At 46.5% G+C, this 21019-nt stretch overlaps 1 protein-coding gene and 1 pseudogene across 3 annotated transcripts in view; one reads left to right on the forward strand and one right to left on the reverse strand.

Moving 5' to 3' along the window:
* Positions 1-21019, forward strand: part of THADA (THADA armadillo repeat containing) — a 358452-nt gene that overhangs the window by 320771 nt on the left and 16662 nt on the right. The gene's annotated exons all lie outside the window — the stretch shown is intronic.
* On the reverse strand, positions 14186-15473 carry LOC100599908 (annotated as a pseudogene). The gene has a single exon (XR_004027046.1). The product of XR_004027046.1 is annotated as a 60S ribosomal protein L3 pseudogene (transcript).

The following is a 21019-nucleotide window of genomic DNA, read 5'->3' on the forward strand; positions in this document are numbered from 1 at the left end:
GAACACTGCCTTGAGAAGAGGGCTTGGAGGAACTCCAGCGAAGAACTAAGTGTTCTGTGAAACCAGCCGTCTCTCAGCAGTCAGCAATCAACCACACCCTGAGTCAGCCCGGGATTCCACTGCCTTGGTCTCTCTGGGCCTCTCTCCATGGCTGGCTGGGTGTTCTTCAGTACTGTCAGTGGGGCTGCAGGGGAGGAAACAGAAGAGGCTAGGAATTGTGGTCCTAACCCGCTGTGAACCGGTGGAGGGTGAGGGGAAATGCTTTTGAAGGAAGATAGTTATGTGGCAGCCAGTTATCTGTTTTCTCATTTATTCCTTCAAAATAAAGAGATTTGATCAAGGTAGGCCCCCATTCCTGCCAGCTGCAGTGGGTGGGCACGGTGGAGCTCCACTTGCTGCATTCCAAGTTGCATGTGCCGTCAGTTGCTGTTCCAGAGAGCCTGGGCCCCGTGATGTTCACCTGCATCTCAGCGAGTGCGTCACTGGCAGCGGCTCCCATGATGTGCAGAAGCAGGTGCAAACTAATGCTCCCGTCTTTGATCTGCTGGCCAGTTATGAGTGCCAGTGAGTACCCTGGCTGGGCCTGGTTGCTGGGGTGATGGGATTGTTATTATGGCCTCCCAGTGACTAATCCCCAGAGAGACAACAACAGGCTCCTTTCGAGGAAATGAGGGTCATTTTTGCATCATTTTGCCCTGACTCTTGCTGCTTCTGAAAGCCGAGCTCTCTGGCCAAGGCGACTGACCCCTGTGGGTGACGATAAGCCCTCAGTCTGAGGCTTAGGCCATCTGGTGCTGACGCAGCTGCAGGGTGTTGTCTTCCCTGTTAGTCAGGGCAAGCCTGGTGCCTGGTGATCTTCCTTCTCCAGCTCGTGGCCTCGGCTCTCCTCTTCCGTGCTTTCCTTTTCCTCAGGAACTTTCGCTTTCCTCAGCAAGGCCATATCACAATGCAGGATTTCTCTTTTCACTGTGGCGTGCAGGCTTCCTTTTTGAACCTAAGCCAGTTTCAGGTGTTAGGGTCACTGCTCTGTCAGGGGTGGCAAGATGGGCCCCCCCTGCCTCTTTGTCGTTCATCCCTGGTTCAGTGAGGATGACTCCTCCAGCCCCAGCTTCAGGCCTGACTCTATTGGGAGCACCCCTCCTGAGCACCCCAGCCAGCACTGGCACCTGCCCTTTGCCCTCCTGAGTTCACTCAGCCACAGACTTCTTCCATCCCAACAGCCAGATGAAGGTCAGACCCAGGCTGTCATGACAGTGCTGCCCGAGAAGTTCTGCAGGGCAGGGTTGGGGCCCAGGAGAGGCCTCCTCACTGGCCATGGTGGCGGCCCCTCCCTCACCATCCTGCTGTTATCCAAGGAGGCGTAAAGGGTGACATCAGAGACCTGGGAAGCCCTCATCCTACCCACCAAACTCCAATTCTGTTCTCAAATCTCCCAGAAGATGCTTGGTGGATTGTGAAAGCCTGGGCTTCCTTGTTTTTGCTGCTCTATTTTGACTATAGCAGTCCCCATGGCAAGACCTCTCATGGGCAGAAGAGCAGAATGGAGAGTGGCTCTGGTGGTGGCAGGCCAGTACAGGGAGGGTTTTTCTCGGCACACATGGGGCAGGGTGTGTACATTGAGATAGAATGGCATGTTGGGAATCTGTGCACCTTTCAGAGTGTCTGTTTGTAAAGAGTACAGAGACCCAGTTTGGATGTGAATGTCTGTATGAGCGTCAGGAGGAGAATGGGATTCGAGAGATGTGCTCTGACCTGTTCACTGATGCATCATGATGAGCTAAAAGTAAGAAATCCCTCCCTGAATGTCAAAATGGCCAGGAAATCCTTGCTGTATTTCCGTAATTGGGTTTGTCAGAAGTGAATTTCTTGTGAGGCTGATCTACAGGAGCAGAGGCAGAGAACAGCAGGTGAGAATCAAAAACAAAGAATTGGCCTTGACAGCAGCTTGTCTTCTCCCTCTCTCCCTCCTCTCCCCTTGTTCCTTTCCCCCTCTCCTGCCTCCTCACCTCCAGCTGAAGTACTGAAGTTACTAGAGTACAACCAGGGCTGTCAGCTTGGGGCATATCTTGAAATGGACTTTCTGAAGTATTTTCTGGATTTCAAGCATGAAACAGCTGGTGTTTTAGTCGGGGTATAGATTTGGCATCTGTAAGAGAAGTTAATAGTGGCTTAAACAAGTCAGTAGCTTATTTCTTCCTCATATAGAGCACTCAGTAGACTAGTGTGATGGTCCGTATGATTAGGGGCCCACACCTTCTTTCTTGGTGCTCTGACATTTTCAAGACACACCATCCCTCACATGGCCCCAGATGGCAGTGCCAGCTCCCACTTCCGTGTCCGCAATCTGGTGAGCAGGAAGGCAGGAGGGAAGGGCCAGCCTGGAAGTCACATGCACCTCCATGGATCTTACCAGCCAGGCCCTCGTCATCTGCCACAGATCTCAGCCAAAGAGGCTCAGAAATCGTGTGTTGAGCTAAATGGACGCATGCTCAGCTAAAAAGCCCATTTCTATGTAAGAGGGAAAGACTAGGTTTTGGGAGATAGGAACTTCACTTCTCACAATCGGCCATCTTCTTATTTTTACCAAGTCCTAATCACTGAGATTCTGGAAAGTGCCAGCTGCATGGGCACTAACATCTGGGGACACAGGGATGAATTAGATAGAGCATCTGCTCCTAAACTGTTGGGAGTCCACCCTCTCAGGTGGTATGCCACCTAAAATCAACAGACCTTCCTTTACATATATCCAAATCATTTTTTTCTGTTAGCAACTTACGTGGCTAATTTTATAAGAAAAGGAAGTAACCATTAATAGTAAGAATTTTATTCTAAATGTTCTCACTAACTTGGTAAGTTTGTTTGCTGATCCCTGTATCATCTCTTAGGACCACACACATCACCCAAAATGAAGACACTTCATTAGGAAACAAGCCCACAAGCTTTGCAGTTGCATTACCCAGAGCAAGAATTTACTAGAAAGATAACTTTTTAATTGAAGGGGACTGGGGAGGAAGAAAACACTTAGTAGAGACCAAAAAAAATGGAGCAATGGCGGGAGGGAGGGAGCCACACTTAGAAGGGAGCAGGAATGGGGAAGTGGAGAGGGGAGGCCCAAGTTTGGCGCCCTGCCTGTTCCACCACTGTGCTTACGCGTGGCAGGTCCTCCTTGTGCCGGTCAACCTGGTTAAGTGTCGCGATTCTACCCAGCCTCATGCCCTCCTTTCCCACAAAGCCTTTCCAGTCTTTGTGTCTCTCCTCGAGTCAGACCCACACTGTTTAGCTCTTACATTGCTCCTTTAGGAGACTCCTCCTCTCACCCACACTAAGCTTTTTAAGGGCTGAGGCCTCCATCACAGCAGAGTGGATCATGTTTTTTTTTTGTTGTTTTTTGTTTTTTGTTTTTGAGAGGGAGTCTCGCTCTGTCGCCCAGGCTGGAGTGCAGTGGCACGATCTTGGCTCACTGCAAGCTCCGCCTCCCGGGTTCACACCTTTCTTCTGCCTCAGCCTCCCGAGTAGCTGGGACTACAGGCGCCAGCCACCACGCCTGGCTAATTTTTTATTTTTTTGTTTTGTTTTGTTTTTAGTAGAGATGGGGTTTCACCGTGTTAGCCAGGATGGTCTCAATCTGCTGACCTTGTGATCCGCCGACCTTGTGATCCGCCCACCTTGGCCTCCCAAAGTGCTGGGATTATAGGCGTGAGCCACCGTGCCCGGCCTGGAGCATGTTACATTCTAGAGTGGCTCACGACAGGCAGACCTATTGTTTCTGTAGCACAGCCTGGTTTTGGAGTTGAATGTGGACATGGGGTTTGAGATGGGCAGCTTCCCTTCAGTCAGTCCCATGCTCAGCCTCCTGGCAAGCCCACAGGCCCCAGCAATGAGCCTTTAGGGTCAGGTTACATTGGGACAAGTTGGTAAGGGCTCCCCAAGCAACCCAGTCCCATCACACCAGAAAATAAAATTCCCCTCTTTTAAAAGCCACTCATAGAACATAGTAGTGGTTCTGCTTCAGACCCTCAAGTGTTTGTGTGCGTGTGTGTGTGTGTGTGTGTGTGTTTTAAAGTAAAAAAAAAAAAAAAAAAAATCAGATTATCATCCTCGCCCCCTTAATCTGTTCCAAATGAGAACACTTAGGACGAAAACTCCCAAGAACCCACTCTGTTAAGAAAATTGGTTTCTGCTGTGGAGTGGGTCAGGGTGGGGAATGGAGTTAGGAAAATATATGGAACCTGACAGAAGAGATTCGGTTTGTGTTTGGAAAAGGATTTGGGTTGTTTTCAAGTTTTGAGTTACAGCCTGGGTGTGTTTGAAGAAGTGGGGTCGTACAGCACAGCCTCTGTGGGCTTCTCATTCAGCTCCTCCTGCCTGCCCAGCCCTCGTTAGAGATGCCTTGCTTGGCAGGCTGGCTGGGAAACCTTCTTCATAAATAACTCCACAGGGGATACAGGAGTGATAACAGACGTTTTAAGTGGAAGCCGAGCTGCCTTAAGAACTTAGGAAAGGGCCCGGCACGAGTCTGGCCCCAGGATGCTCCTCACTAAGCAAGGAAATGCTCTTAAAGCTTTCAGTTTGGTTATTCTAATTTTATTATTTCTCTAACCTCTCTAACCAGCAGAGTGATTGAGGCTCTGATTGTGAGTCCTGTTTTTATTTTTCTCACTATTTTTATACTTTGAAGCTGTGGTTTTAAAATATACACTCAAAAATGTTGGCTCGGCACCCGTGAGGCCCAGGAGGTTGTCCAGATGCACTGGGTCTGGGGCTGCTCCCAGCAGCCTTTCCGTGCCCCCGCCCCCACCACTGGCCTTTGGGGACGGATGGAATGGGCAGGAGTTGCTGTAAGAGACTGGTCCAACCACAGGCAAGCTTCTGGCCAAATAGTTTAAATTCAACTCTGAGAAAGTAGCAGGAATCTTGTTCTGGTGGCTTCCCAAGCACACACTCAGGGATCAGAACCTGTAAAAGCAGAATTCCCAGTTTCAGATAAAATGTTCATTCATCTCCAATATGCAGTGCTGGTCCCCATCACCCTTCCATCCGTGCTGAAAGTGTGTACAGCACGGTACTTAGGGAAAAACAGTGCCAGCAAAGTGGATTCATTTATTTCTGTCACCACCATTTGCTGGAAATGGTTGTCATGTTCATGGTACTGTAGAACCTGGAGATGGGTGCAAGAAATCTTCCAAAGCACTGACCTTCCTGTGTTCTTCTCCAGCCAGTTCTAACCCCGCCCTCTATCCTCTTGCTTTTTTCCCCCAGGCTCCTCCCTTCCCTTCTTTTCTCCCAATCCAGAATAGATCTAGGAATCTGAAATTTCCACCTTGGCTACAAACAGCACTGAGTCTCTTTGAACAGCCTTGTCCATAAATCTTAGATTGTTTTTCATCTTTGAAAAAGTTACTTCTGGCCCAGGACAGTGGCTCACGCCTGTAATCGCAGCACTTTGAGAGGCCAAGGTGGGCGGATCACCTGAGGTCGGGAGTTTGAGACCAGCCTGACCAACATGGAGAAACCCCGTCTCTACTAAAAATACAAAATTAGCCAGGCGTGGTGGTGCATGCCTGTAATCCCAGCTACTTGGGAGGCTGAAGCAAGAGAATTGCTTGAACCTGGGGGAGTGGAGGTTGCAGTGAGCCGAGATCATGCCATTTCACTCCAGCCTGGGCAAAAAAGCAAAACTCCATCTCAAAAAAAAATCAAAACAATAGGCAGGCATTAGTGGCACGCACCTGTAATCCCACCTACTTGGGAGGCTGAGGCAGGAGAATTGCTTGAACCCAGGAGGCAGAGGTTGCAGTGAGCCGAGATTGTGCCATTGCAGTCCAGCCTGGGTGACAGAGCAAGACTCTGTCTCAAAAAAAAAAAAAAAAAAAAAAAAAAAGCACAAACCAGGCAACATGGCGAAACCCCATCTCTACTAAAAATACAAAAAATAGCTGGGCATGATGGTGCATGCCTGTAGTCCCAGCTACTCAGGAAGCTGAGGTGGGAGAATTGCTTGAGCCCAGGAGGTGGAGGTTGCAATGAGCCGAGATTGGACCACTGCACTCCAGCCTGGGTGACACAGCAAGACCCCTTCTCAAAAAAAAAAAGAAATGCACAAATTTATTTCAGGCAAATGGTAACAGAAAGAAAGCAGGGGTGGCAATAATAATATTAGGCAAACAAATTTAAGACAAAAAGTATGAAGATGGACAGGAAGAGAAGCATTGGATAATGATAAAAGTTATCCACAAAATAACAGGCATGAGCCTTTACATATCAGGTAAAATAGCATCCAAATTTACCAAAAAACACTCTACAAAATATTAGATAAAAGTTATTAAAATACAACCATAGTAGGATACTTTTCCTTTCTCAGAATGTAAACGGTCAAGCCAACCAAAGATGAATGAGGCCTTAAAGGATTTAAATACCGGACTTAAAAGTTTGTATAGGTATAAACCTTGTACTCTGACAGAAAATAAACATCCATTTCAAACAGCTACATAACATTTACAAAAACTGATCATATTTCATGTTACCAAAAAAATTTCCATTTCATAAAGCAATCTTCCTAGGCCACATTCTGACCAAATTGCAAGCACACTAGAAATATAAAACAAAAATATAACAACAAATTACCACTTAGATATTTAAGCACAGTCTTCTAAATACGTTATGCCAATGACAGCACAAAAATTAAAGGCTCCTTAGAGGCCCATACAGAGGAAAACACAATCAAGATTTCAGTAGATGAACCTCTCTTCAGAGGAAGTACTCGCATTGTACCTCCCGGGCTCAAGTGATCCTCCCACCTCAGCCTCCCAAGTAGCTGGGACTTCAGGCAATATATTAGGCAATTAAGTTTTTATGAATAATGTACGAGGAAGTCTTTAAAAATAGGTAAATGAAGATAATAGAAAAAGAGGCCAAAGATAAAAACCGAGCACTCTGTAGAAGAAAAAAGATGTGAACAGTACACGCATGAAAAAAATGCTCACCCTCCCTAATAAAAAAAGAAATACCAATTAGAACATCAGCACCCTGTCATTTCCCTGTATCTTACTGGCACAGAATAAAAAGATTGTTCTTGGCCAGGTGTGGTGGCTCACACTTGTAATCCCACACTTTGAGAGGCCAAGGCTGGAGGATCACTTGAGTTCAGGAGTTCGAGACCAGCTGGGTGTGGTGGCGGGCACTTGTAATCCCAGCTACTTGGGATGCTGATGCAGGAGAATTGCTCGAACCCAGGAGGCATAGGCTGCAGTGAGCTGAGATCATTCCACTGTACTCCAGCCTGGACGACAGAGCGAGACTCCATCTAAAAAAAAAAAAAAAAAAAAAAAAAAACTGCTGTCACCGGGGGTGAGAGCTGTGAAGGAACAGGCATGATCATACCAGGTGGAACTATAAATTGGTACATTTTTAGAGAGAGTTTAATGGTATCTGTAGAAATTTAGATGTTTGTGCCAATTGAGCCAGCAATTCCCTTTTAGGAAATTTATCCTGTAGGAATATTTGCACAAGGGCACAAAGATATATGTATAAGGTATTCCTTTCAACAATGTTTATAACAGGAAAAGGAATAACCTAAATATTCATCAAAGGATTACTTAAGTAAATGTTAATACCTCCACATACTATGCAACAGTTAAAAATGGAGTAAATCGGTATGAACCCACATGCAAAGGCATCCGTGATATATTGTTAACTGAAAAAAGCAGGTCAGAACAGAACATCTGGAATGATTCCACTGTCAGCTATAGTAAGTTATTATTATTCTCTGTAACTCTGTAATTTGTTTAAGTCTAGAAAGCTCCATGTTATGACTTACTGCCTATAGGGCCTCTGCTGCCTACAGGGGCCTGGCAAGGAGCATAAATGCATGAACTGGCAGGACGTGCAGTCAGAGTAGGATGGACTGGTAGGGAGCAGACAGTCATGTACTATCTCAGTTGTAGCCAATGGTTGTGATTCCTGACCTTGCCAGGTTTCCCTGGCCAGCATTCATGGATCAAGACTCAGGAGCAGTAGCTCTTGAGTTTAGTAGTCTTGAGTAGTCTTGAGTTTCAGTAGTCTTGAGTTTCAGCGCCAAGACAGCCTTTTCTGGCCCTCTAGCAAGGGCAGTAGTAGTGACCCCTATCAATATCACTTTGGGTCCTCTTCAGCAAGTGCTGGGTGAACCTGGAGCTTTTAGTTGATGGCAGTTTCACTGCCCCTCTCCCCTTGACATGGTGGAATGGGCTCCATCATGTCACTCTGAAACTGACAGCAATTGACATTAAGATTTTTTTTAACACCATAGAACTTACGGACTGTGTTTCATTTTGGCCTGGTTCCTTAGTGCTCCAGGAGGTTCACTTTCCAACACAGAACCTCCAGAATCTTGAGGAGGCTTCACACAGGCCAAGTTACCCACAGTCCCAATGTGAGCCCTGTGTAGAGTTACTCTTTTTAGTCCTTCTAACCTTTTTGGCAGGGGGAAGGGGCCAAAACAGCCTCAGCTGTACTGGAGGAGAACAGCTGGAAATAAACAGGCAGTGGACGAGAAAACTTGAGGGTTGATATCCTCCAGTTGCCAAGTTCTATCCTACTTAGCAAAGTCTCTGTGCTGCTTCACTCTTCATTTCTAAAAGTGACCTTCAGCTTGATTTCCCCCTGGCCCTCAGTGTAAATATTGGCCTGGTCATTGAGGTCGTCCAAAGAATGATTTGGTCTCTTGAGTAAGGTTGCCAGATTTAGCAAATAAAAATACAGGACACCCAGTTAAATGAATTTCAGATAAATAACAAATAATTTTTTGTTTTTATTTTTATTTTTATTTATTTATTTTTTTATTTTTTTGAGACGGAGTTTCACTCTTGTTGCCTGGGCTGGAATGCAATGGCACGATCTCGGCTCACCACAACCTCCACCTCCCAGGCTCAAGCGATTCTCCCACCTCAGCCTCCCGAGTAGCTGGGATTACAGGGGCCCACCACCACACCTGGCTAATTTTGTATTTTTAGTAGAGGCGGGGTTTCTCTATGTTGGTCAGGCTGGTCTCAAACTCCCAACCTCAGGTGATCCACCCACCTCAGCCTCCCAAAGTGCTGGGATTACAGGCATGAGCCACCGCACCTGGCCAACAAGTAATATTTTTTTAGTATAAGTATGCCCCATGCTATATTTGGGAATACTTATACTAAAAGGTTATTTATTGTTTACCTGAAATTCAGACCTACTCAGTGTCTCGTATTTAATCCTGTAATCCTGCTCCATGGGCCGCCGGGGCTCTCCCTTTCTAAGGGAGGCACCTGAAAGTGTGAGGATCAAGAGCAGTAGGAGGTGTGTCAGTAATAACTCTTAATGAGACTGTCCAGGGCATGACATGTCACCTCAGCCCCAGAGCCCACTGAACCCCCAATTCCTGCTTTTCTGTACCTCCCCTTCCTCCCACTGGCTTCTCTGCTTCTGAGCTGCCTGCCTCTGGACTTTCTCTCTTTCAGTCTGTGACTTTCCCCTACCCTCAGCTCTCCTCTTTTTTCCTCATTTTGCTCTCACTGATCCGTTAACACGTAATTAAAGTTTACATATTTGAGTGTTGGTTGTAATTACTAAATAAGGTTTTATGTCGCTTGCTGTAATTTAAATAGCAGGGGAATTTAACTTTTTGTGTGTGTTTCATTTTGCTTTTATTGATAGGTGGCCTTAAGTTCATTTTTAGCCATGTGAATCACTGACCTTCACCTTGAGCTGAGAGAAAGGCCTTCCGTATCTGGAATGAACTCATGCACATCTTCCTAGGACAGATGCCAACGGAGGAAGTGGGGAGTGGGATAGATTGAGGTGGTGGAGTGAAGGGAGACGTCACTAGGTTGACCCATTCAAAAGAGAAGGAGACTCAGAAGCCTCCTGTGCTGCCCCAAAGCCCAGCCTTTTGGAATTGGGCCCCACTGGCCCGGGAGAAGCCCCTTCTCTCCTCTTTATGATTGATTGCCTGACTCCTTTCCAGTGAGAAGCAGCCTGTCATAGGGAGGCGCAGGGTTTGGGGTTAGAGACAAGCGCCCCAGGGGCCTTGTGCCTTCCCTCTCTGCCTCTCCCAGTGGGAGCAGACATTTGAAGGAAACTCCACTCTGGCCCTTCCCGAAACAGGTAGTCTGGACAACTTTCTGACGTCCCCCTGTGTTAGAAGCTTCTGGTTTCTAGTTGCTGCCTTCAAGGACTCTGATGTCTGTTTTCTCTCCCATTCTCTCTGTCTGCCTTTGTTTTTCCATCCCCCGTCTCCACCCACCAACAGAGGGACCTCTACCCATCTACCAGATGGGAGGCGTTTTCCCATCTGGGAAGAAAACTTCTAAGGACAGTTGCCATCTTGGAGAGAGAATACTGATCTGGGAATCAGGGAGTCCTCTCTATCCTGAACTATTTGGCTCTACTCTCTTGGCTTCAGTTTCTGTATAAAATGAAGGTGATTTTGTTTGTATTAAAATATGAATAAAAATGAATGTTGGCCAAGTGTAGTGGCTTGCACCTATAATCCCAGCATTTGGGGAGGCTGAGGTAGAAGGATCACTTGAGCCCAGGAGGTCATGACCAGCCTAGGCAACATAGTGAGATTTCATCTGTACAAAAAATAAGAAAATTAGCTGGGCTTGATGGTACACACCTGTGGTCCCAGCTACTCAAGAGTCTGAGGGAGGAGGATCACTTGAGCCTGGGAGGTTGAGACCAGCCTGGGCAACATAACATACTCTGTCTGTATGAAAAAAAAAAATTTTTTTTTTTTCCAATTAGCCAGGAATGGTAGCATGCGCCTGTGGTTCCAGCTACTTCGGAGGCTGAGGTAGGAGGATCACTTGAGCCCACTAGGAGGTCGAGGCTGCAGTGAGCCATGATCATGCCCCTGCACTTCAGCCTGTATAACAGACTCAAAAAAATAAATAAATACAATGTCAAAAAGTGAGCAAGGTTCTATCCCCAATCCAAATGCTAACTGGTTTAAAAAAAAAAAAAAAAGTAGAAGAGAGACAAGGTCTCACTGTGCTGCTCAGGCTGGTCTCAAACTCCTGTGCTCAAGTGATAACTCCCATCTTGGCCTCCCAAAGTGCTGGGATTACAGGCATGAGCCACTGCACCCAGATGTAAGCGGGGTTTTTTTTTTTTAATGCTGGAAAACTGGAAACTTGCTGTTTGTTAGAGAAGCCTTTTCTTCACCAAGTTAAGAGGACCTTACCACTTCATTTTGGGTGGAGTATTTTTATTCCTTCTATCTTGGATTCATGAACATCCAGGTGTTCTTTCTTACCTCTTCTTACAGGCAGGGGAGAATTTAAAAGAGCCTGAAAGAATAGTTATGTGCCCCTTGACATTTCAGCAAATGTTTCAGTAGAAAGGAGATTGGCCCTTTCAGTAGTTCACCTAATGGTCTGTGACTGAGCTGAGGTGTCTTCTTGATCCTGTAAAGGAGGCAGCTACATGAGTCTGAGGGCTACACGTGTCAAATGGCTGTAGTTGCCCAAAGAATTTTGGATTAGATCTCTCACCTTTGATGGGAATGAAATAACAAAGCCTCACCCACCCAGGGCCTGTTGCCTTTTGCTGAGCAAAGTCCTGTCAGCCGTTTAGTACAGACAGAGGCTTCACCCCAGCTGGAAACCCAATAACGAGTGAGGCCTAAAAATCTGAGCTTCCCGGAGTGTGTGGGAAACCAAATATTAGAGGCCACAGCATTCCCCGACACCAATACTTGGATGGAGCTTGTGCATTCCCTTGGTTACAGCCATTTGGGGCTCCAAAAGGCAGGAGAGGTTTAGCCAGAGCCTCCTCTCAGCAGTTCTGGGGAGCCTAATCCCTTGTCACCTTGAAGTCCTATTTAATCCTTCACCTTCACAGCAGTGAAAAACAATGAAAGTCAGCCACACCCATAGAAATTCATGTCAGGGAAAGAAGGCAGGAACAGGATCAAAGCCTCTTGTAACCCAAGAATTCCTCAGCAGCTCCAGTCCCTTAATAATTATGGTTTGGAGATTTGCCAGAAAGCAAAACTACTTAGCATGCCATATTTAACAATGAACAGTTTTCTGTGTTCATAATAGTCACTGTGCAGAGCAAATAGGCACCTTGAACAAAGAGTAGGATATTTATATGTGTATATAAAATAACCCTTACCTACCTTAAACCTAAATATGTTTTCAGAGAAGAATGTGGCACGTCCCTCTGCTCTCGTACTTGCTTTATGAGTAAGTTGGAGAAAAGGTACATACTCTGCCCCCATCCCCACCTCCCCAGGTTTTTAAAACAGAAATATTTGTTTAACCCAGAATTTCCCAAACTTATTAAATAGTTAACACTCTTTAGTTTCCAGCTGGAGTAAAGCTGCTTTGGTTGGTTTTGAAGTTGGGAGTGTTTTATGTTGTTTTAAATATCTACTAACATTCCAAAAGCCAGTGTCCCCAGAAAAACTTTTTGGGAAGTGGTGACCAAAGAGTGCAGGAAACAAGGATGTAGACCAGTGGGAGGACCGAGAAAACAAGTCCCAAGCCCTGAGGGGAGATGAACAAGTTTGCTGGAGGCCCAGGTCTCTGCATCAGGTTTAAGGAACCTTGGATCCAGGTTCTCCATGTCAGTGTGTGTTCAGTTAGACTTTATCCAACAAACATTTGTCATTGGGGGAAATTAGCGAAGAATGGCTGCTTGGAGGAAAGTTCATTACAGCCAAACCTTAAAGAATGGGCAGAATTTCAAGAGGAAAAGATGAGAAAGATGGAGAACATTCCAGAAAGACATGGGTGGCAGAGTATGAGGCCTGCTCAGGAAAGGAATGTTAGTGTGGTACAAGCGTCGAGTGCGTGAGTAGGGTGGGATGAGATGAAGCGGGATGACACAAAGGACCTTTGGATCAAATAGGATTCTTTCAGATGCAAGTGACACAATGTCCAATGCAGCCCACTTCAGCATAAAGGAGGCATATTGGATCATGTAACTGAGAATTCCAAGGCTAAGACTGGCTTAAGACATGACATAATTCAAGGACTCAAACAGTGTCCCAAGGACCTGGTTTCTTGCCATTTCTCCCTTCTGCTCCTAGGTTGGTTCTGTTTTGGATCAGCTCATATTTTTCTTGGAGTTTAAGATGGCTACAGCAGCTCTAGCCTTTACATCGTCATTTATTCAAGTCCTGTGTCAGTACAATCCCTTTGCATTTTATTGGCTCTAGGTGGGATCCAGGCCTATCCCTGATCTAATCTCAGGGGCCAGATGCCAATGAGGGCATCATATTCCTGGCCTCTGAGATTAGTTCAGGGATAGGCCTGGAACCTATCTGGAGCAGGTACCCATGCCTGGAGTTGAGGGTAGGGTTAGCCCCACCCAAACCACATGGACTAAAAGGTGTGGAGGGGCTGGGTCTCTGGAGGGAGACTAGGGACAGCTATCCAAAGGAGGGCGAATGGAAGGTGGGCAGCAAAAACAACAGATGTCTGCTAAAACATCTTTGCTAGGCCAAAGAATCTGGATGTCATTTACATCAGAGAACCAGTAAAGATTTTTGAGCAAATAAGCAGCGTGATCAGAGCTACACATCAACATTAATTCAGCTACAGTTTAATAGCTGCCATGTACTTGGCACATGGTAGGTACTTAACATAATTACATATTGAATGAGTGAATGCAAAAAGAGAGATGGGTAGCTTGGGAGAGGAGAGAGAAATTAAAGGTGGGCAGCATTTTTAGGCCATCGTAGCAGTTTGGAAGGGGAGCTAGCAAAGGGAATAACGAAGACCCATCAAGAAAACCAAGAGGTTCCATTGTCATGAAACCCACATAAGGAAAAACTATCAAGAGGGCAGGTTTGGTCACCCACGCCAAACACTGTTGAAAGGTCAGGTTAAGGACGATAAGGATTGAGAAAATGTCATGAGTGAGAGTTGAGAGAGAAGATTTAGTAGTGGGAGGTTAGAGCCACCTTTAAGGAGTTTAGAAGTAAGTAGGAGGTAGGCAAAGGGCCCAAGTGTTGACCACTCTGCTGCATCATCTGTCTTCTTATCCTCCCCAATTCAAACTCAGCAAAAAAGGTGCTCCTTCCCCTGCACACATCATACACACAGCACCTTATACCTCCCCCATGACCTCTATCCAGCCACGATTCCCTTTCCTCCCAGGCGTCTTCAGGTTCTCCTTCTCTACCTCCAGTGGCTCCTTCTCATACAAATATTTTTTTTTCCAGTGGAAAATAACTTTTATTGAGACCCCACCAACTGCAAAATCTGTTCCTGGCATTAAGCTCCTTCTTCCTTTGCAATTCAGTCTTTCTTGAGTGGTCCCATGAATGTTTTCTTCTCCTCCATGGTCTGGAAGCGACCATGGCCAAACTTGGAGGTGGTGTCAAGGAACTTAAGGTCAATCTTCTCCAGAGCCCGCCGCTTCGTCTGCACCAGCAAGGACTTGCGGAGGGTGAGCACCCACTTCTTGGTTCCCACCACACAGCCTTTCAGCATGACAAAGTCATTGGTCACTTCACCATAGTGGACAAAGCCACCCAGAGGGTTGATGCTCTTGTCAGACAGGTCATAGTCAGTGGAGGCATTGTTCTTGATCAGCTTGCCATCCTTGATAAGGTAGCCCTGGCCAATCTTATAGATCTTCTTGTTGATCTCAGTGCGGTGATGGTAGCCTTTCTGCCCAGCGCGTGCCACAGAGAAGGCTACACGAGCAGGATGCCATGCCCCAATACAGGCTACCTTGCGCAGGCCTCAGTGGGTCTTGCAGGGGAGCTTCTTGGTTGCCAACAACTGGTGATCCCTTTATAGCCTTTGCCCTTGGTCACCCCCATGACGTCGATCATCTCATCCTGTCCAAACACTTGGTTCACAGGTACCTGCTGCTCGAGCCTCTTGCGGGCCCAGTCCAGCTTCTCGGCCACGGTGCCTCCGTTCACCTGGATCTCCATCAGGTGGGCCTTCTTCTGGCCCTGAGGAAGCAGGCGCATCTGGGTGTGGGCAATGACACGGATGACTTGGCAATACTTCTTCATGCTGCTGAAGTCCTTCTCCAGCTGCTTCTTGCCATCCTCATCCTGCCATTTCTTGCAGTACTTGGTAAAGGCCTTCTTCTTAGATTTATGCCAATTCTTATAGAAACGCCTCTTGCATTCATCACTGATGTGCTCAGCGAAGACAGTCTTGAAGGTCCGGAGGCCTCGAGGGGTTTCCACGTAGCCCACAATGCCCACAGACACCGTGGGTGGCATCTCCACAATGGTCACAGCCTCCACCACCTCTTTCTTGTTCACCTTGGATCCTGGCCTGTCGACTTCCCTCACAATGTGTGTCATTGCCAGCCTTGTATCCCAAGACGGCTGTGAGGTGGACCGGCTTGGACGGGTCATCCTTAGGGAAGCTCTTCACCTTCCCACAATGCCTGCTGCTGCGCTTCCGAGGCAGGAAGCCGAGGGACCCATGTCTGGGAGCGGAGAACTTTCTGTGAGACATCACGCCATCAAATCCCGCCGGTAGAGAGCTCATACGAATATTTACATCATTCCCCTGCCCTAAAACCACATCTTCTAGACCCTGATCTGTCTTCAAGCCAATATTTCAAAAGAGTCATTAGAGAAGCTTTGACTTTGAGGGGGACGGAAGTTTGAGCTTATGCTGAATGTCCTTGTAGAAGTCAAGATTATCAAGAATGTCAAGTCAAGAAGTCAAGAATGAGTGGTTAGGGAGTAAGATGGAGAGACAGGGAAAAGATTGGAACAGTTTATATAGAGGATCAGTTAGGAGTCACCAGAATAGGAAGAAAAGAATTACCAGGGGACATGGAGAGTCCAGCTGAGATTAAACAGCATGAATTTATAGACAGCTTCATCAGCAGACTGCCGCTACTCAGCTGGAATTGGTGGCTCAAAGTAGAACAGTAGATTGGGTTTGGGGAGAGGTGGCTAGGGAGCATTGTTGAGCCTGGTGGCAGATCAGATTGTCAAGGGCATTGGGGACTAGGAAGATCATCACAGGTCTGGGGAATCCTGGATAATGTAGAATAATAGCCTGGGAGAGAGGGCAAGGTCAAGGATGTGGTGAGGATTGGGGGGCGTGGGTAGTTTCGGTGGAAAAGGTAGAAGGTTAAACAGTCGTGTTAGGAATATTAAAGAGGCCATATGATGTGGGAGCCATAGTGTGTAGACTATGTGGCTTAAATCCCAAATCCTAAACTGTGTCTCTCTGTTATACCCCATTATAAAATGGGGCTCATAAAACCTACTTTAAAAGGTCATCATAATTAATATATATGAAGTACGTATGATAGTGCCTTGCACATAAGTACCCACTAAACATTCGCAATGATACTGATGTTCATTTCAAAGTGATGATAAAACTTAGAATTTGAGATCTGGAGTTGAAACAGTTCTAAATAATGACAAGTTCTCAGATGTCATCATGGTTAATTGGGAGTAGAGTAAAATCAGAGATGGGGAGTATTTGAACTGAAGAGGTTGAAGAATGGTGAAAGCAAATACTGGGAGGGACATCTTTATGGATGTGGAAGTCCCAGATGGGGTGGCCATGATGCAGTCATTGAAGAAGGCCAGGTCTCTAGCCAACAAGAATGGGGAGGTGGTTAGTATGGACTTCAAAAGAGAGATTGTGGGGGGTGGCAGGGGGATTATCTAGGAGTGGCAGCAGAAGTGTACTGTTCCGTCCAAGTCAGAGACTCAGGGACAGAAGGAACAGCCCCGACTGGAAAGTCAGGAGAATGGTAGCTTCTGCCGGGAGGAGGAAGAAACACGGAATAGATGACACATACGGTGAATTTGCTCACAATACAACAGATTTTAATTGAGGGGAACTATTTTTTCATAAGAGCTTTTGAGAAAAACTATTCCCTGAACATGGGGACACATCTGAAAAAGGCATGAGGATAGGGGAAGAGGTAGGAGGTTTTGGAGTAGATTTCTAAGAAAAGCCAACAGAGGGAGGCCCTGTTTCCTCACCATGATTGTAAGGTGCATGACATGAGACAAGCCGGCTCAGGCCTGTGGGCTGGTGCTGGGCATGCCCCAGCTGGACACAGCTCCCTGTGGCCCTGCCACATCTCCCACTCAGGAGCACACAATCCCACAGTACCTTAGATTGCTGTATTTCCCAGACCGGTGTTTCGGACTCTGACAGAGACAGGAAGCAGACCAGGTGAGCTGGGATTGGGGGCTTCTGCTTTAGAGAGCAGAGAGCAACAATTGGGTTTAAAGGAGAAGAAACAGGACACCAGCAGGCTTCAAGGCTGCCTTCTATTCCAAGAGTGCTGCTCTGTAATGTATTTAGACATTTTTTCCACATGATGTCAGGGTGTAGCCTCCCTTAAAAGCCTTCATGAAAAAGCACAACTATAAAACAGACTCAGGCCGTGAAATGGAAACCAGACGAGTGGGTCTGTGTAATTTAGGTAAAGAGATTTCTCTTTGCAGCTTTGTGATCTGATCTGATCTCTGCTCTCTGCATAAAATTGTGTTTCACAGGATCCACTTACATTTGAGTCTTACCATGCAGGTGATTTCAGATGTGAAATGTCTTAGTTTATTACCAGAAAGCAAGGGTTCCCTTCTTGGTGGCTGTGTAGACCACCCCTCTCAGGCTGCAACCTTTCCAGTCTTCTTGTCCTTGTGTGAGCCCAGACCCCAGCAAACAGGGAAGGAGGCCTGACGCCTTTTCACTCTTGTTTTACCTCTGTTCACCTTCGTCTGTCCACCCCTCACCTCCCTTCTTAGGATTAGTCTTTGGAGAATGCATCCTGGGGAGAAATACTCATTGAAGAGGCTCAATCCCTTTAAAGCAAATGGGCCCACTTTCCTGCCCATTCCCTTTGCTTTAACGCCTCAGGGGCACAGAATTGAATTACCCATTGTCCTCTGTTCTTGACACACTCTCCTGCTCCATCCGCATGAGGGTCCTTTTATTTTATTTTATTTTACTGTATTTTATTTTATTTTATTTTTATAGAGAAAGGGTCTCACTATGTTGCCCAGGCTGGCCTCAAACTCCTGGGTTTAAGGATCCTCTGACCTTGGCCTCCCAAAGTGCTGGGATTACAGGTGTGAGCCACCATGCCCAGCCCCTTTCTTTTTTCATGTTTATATATTATTGAGATGAAATAAACATAAAATTAATCATTTTAAAGTATACAGTTCCAGTAGCGTTTAGTACTTTTACAATAGTGTGCAGTCATTACCACTATCAAGTTCCAGAACAGTTTTATCACTCCCCTAAAAACCCTGTACCCATTAAGTAGTCCCCCCTATCCCCTGGCCCCTGGCAACTACCAGTCTGCTTTCTGTCTCCATGACTTTTCCTATTAAGTTGTTTCATATAAATGGATTTATATATGACCTTTGTGCTTGGCTATTTTCATTAGACATAATGTTTACAAGGTTCATCCATGCTGTAGCATGAATCAGCACTTTTAATTCTTTTTATGGCTGAGTAATGGTCCATTGTATGGATCTACCACATTTTATTTATCCATTCATCCATTAATGGATAGACATTTGTGTTGTTTCCACCTCTTGGCTACTGTGAATAGTGCTGCATGAACATTCATGTATAAGCTTTTATTTGGGTACCTGCTTTCAGTTCTCTTGGGTATGAACCTAGGAGTGGAATTGTGGGTCACATGGTAATTCTTTGACTTATTGAGGAACTGGAGGTCCTTTCTTGATGGACATCCTCCCCAGGTCTGCTCTGACAAGGAATAGCAGGCATGTTCCAACCTATCCCCACCTCCCAAGGCACTGAGAATTGGCACAATGTCATCATTCTGTTAGATCTGGAAATAAACTGAAGAAAAAAAGAGTATGGTCACCACAGAGATGCTGGTAATCAGAAGAAAGACAGCTTGGATGGGGGTGGGAAGGGGATGGGGTACTGAGAAGATTTAGGGTCACTTGAAAAGATTTGACTAAGGCCCAGGAAGAACTTAAGAGAAAGGGACTCAGCCACCCAGAATGAAGGAAATTGTAAGCCTAAAATACCCATGGCTGGTACAGCCAATCCACTAGTGATGACGGAGGGATATAAGAGAGCTGTGAACTTACTTTTTCCTGCAACAAGGGGTCAGGGAAGCCACGTAGAAAGAGTCTTTAATGTTAAGGATGTAGGACATTTGGGCCTTGTGGGAGCACTGAAGGCTTTTACACTAAGACATAATCAGATCAGAGTTGTCTTAGACAGGTCACCCTGACCACAGGGAAGGGGAAAGTTTGGAGTCTAGACAAGACTGGAAGCAAGGAGCCTGCTTAGAAGGCTACCGTCATTGGCCAGCCACAACGATTCACACCTGTAACCCCACATTTTGGGAGGCCAAGGTGGGAGCAGTGCTTGAGCCCAGGAGTTCAAGACCAGCCTGGACAACATGGCAAAAACCCTGTCTCTACAAAAAATGCAAAATTAGCTGGGTGTAGTGGCGTGTGCCTGTAGTGCCGGTTACTCAGGAGGCTGAGGTGGGAAGATCACTTGAGCCCAGGAGGTTGAGGCTACAGTGAGCCATGATTGTACCACTGCACTCCGCCCAGCCTGAGCAACATAGTTAGATCCCATCTCAAAAAAAAAAAGAAGGCTACCATCGTTCTGAGGGGAAGGGTGGTGAGGATGGACCAAGGAAGTGGCAGTGGGGATAGAGAGGAGACAAGTTTGAGAGGTGTTTAAAAAGGGGCACAATTGTCAGGGCAGGTTACTGTGGATACAGAGGTGAAGGCAGAACATGAGATGCTGTGGAGAAGAAAGAGTAAACCAGGAAGTGGCAGAGGAGGGGGAGCCTCAGAGCTCCAGAGAGCTCCAGAGCACTGCACACACTGCCGAGAGAGCCCAGTCAGACTGGGCGCGAGGCTGAGAGTGTGGGGACAGGAAGCCTGTGGAGGCGGCCCAGGCCGCTCCTTCTGAGTGAGGGCTAAATATGGAGGAGATTTGCCTCCTTTTTCTTCCTTCACGTACAGAACTTTCAAAACGGATTCCGCGTGTTTTGATTTCAACATTTTGACCTGGAGGACACTGTGACTCTATGTAAATGCAAATTTCTAATCTGAATTATATGAACATAAATTCATTTCATCAAGAAATTATTTTCCATCGTACCTCCTACAATCCAGTTTAATTCCTTAATCAATTTTCTGTACTGAGCGAGCGTGGTGGCTCACGCCTATAATCCCAGCACTTTGGGAGGCTTAGGCAGGCAGATGATCTGAGGTCAGGAGTTCAAGACCAGCCTGGGCAACATGGCAAAACCCCGTCTGTACTAAAAATACAAAAAAATTAGCCAGGCATGGTGGTGCACGCCTGTAATCCCAGCTACTCGGGAAGCTGAAGTGGGAGAATCGCTTGAACCCGGGAGGCAGAGGTTGCACTGAACCAAGATTGTGCCACTGCACTACAGCCTGGGTGACAGAACGAGACTCCGTCTCAAAATATATATATACTTCTGTACAGAGCAGTGAAGGCATTTCCTAAAGTTCTCCTTTATTTTCTTAAATATCAACTCTTTTTTTTGTTTGTTTTGTTTTGCTTTAATATAGGGTTTTGCTGTGACGCCCAGGCTGGAGTACAGCAGTGTGATCACAGCTTACTGCAGCCTTGAACTCTGAGGCTCCAGTAATCCTCCCACGTCAGCTTCCCAAGTAGCAGGGACCACAGGCATGTACCACCACATAATTTTCAAATTTTTTGTAGACACAGGTTCTCACTATGTTGCCCAGGCTGGTCTTGAACTCCTGGACTCAGGTGATCCTCCCACATCAGCTTCCCAAAATGCTGGGAATATAGGCATGAGCCACTATGCCCAGCCCTTTTTTTTTTTTTTTTTTTTTTTTTGAGACGGAGTCTCACTCTGTCGCCAGGCCGGAGTGCAGTGGCATGATCTCGGCTCACTGCAGCCTCCGCCTCCTGGGTCCAAGCGATTCTCGTGCCTCAGCCTCCCAAGTAGCTGGGATTACAGGCACCCGCCAACACTCCCGGCTGATTTTTTATATTTTTAGTAGAGACGGGGTTTCACCATGTTGGCAACTCCTGACCTCAGG

The sequence above is a fragment of the Nomascus leucogenys genome, chromosome 19 (genome assembly GCF_006542625.1).
Source record: "Nomascus leucogenys isolate Asia chromosome 19, Asia_NLE_v1, whole genome shotgun sequence".
NCBI classification, from domain to species: domain Eukaryota; kingdom Metazoa; phylum Chordata; class Mammalia; order Primates; family Hylobatidae; genus Nomascus; species Nomascus leucogenys.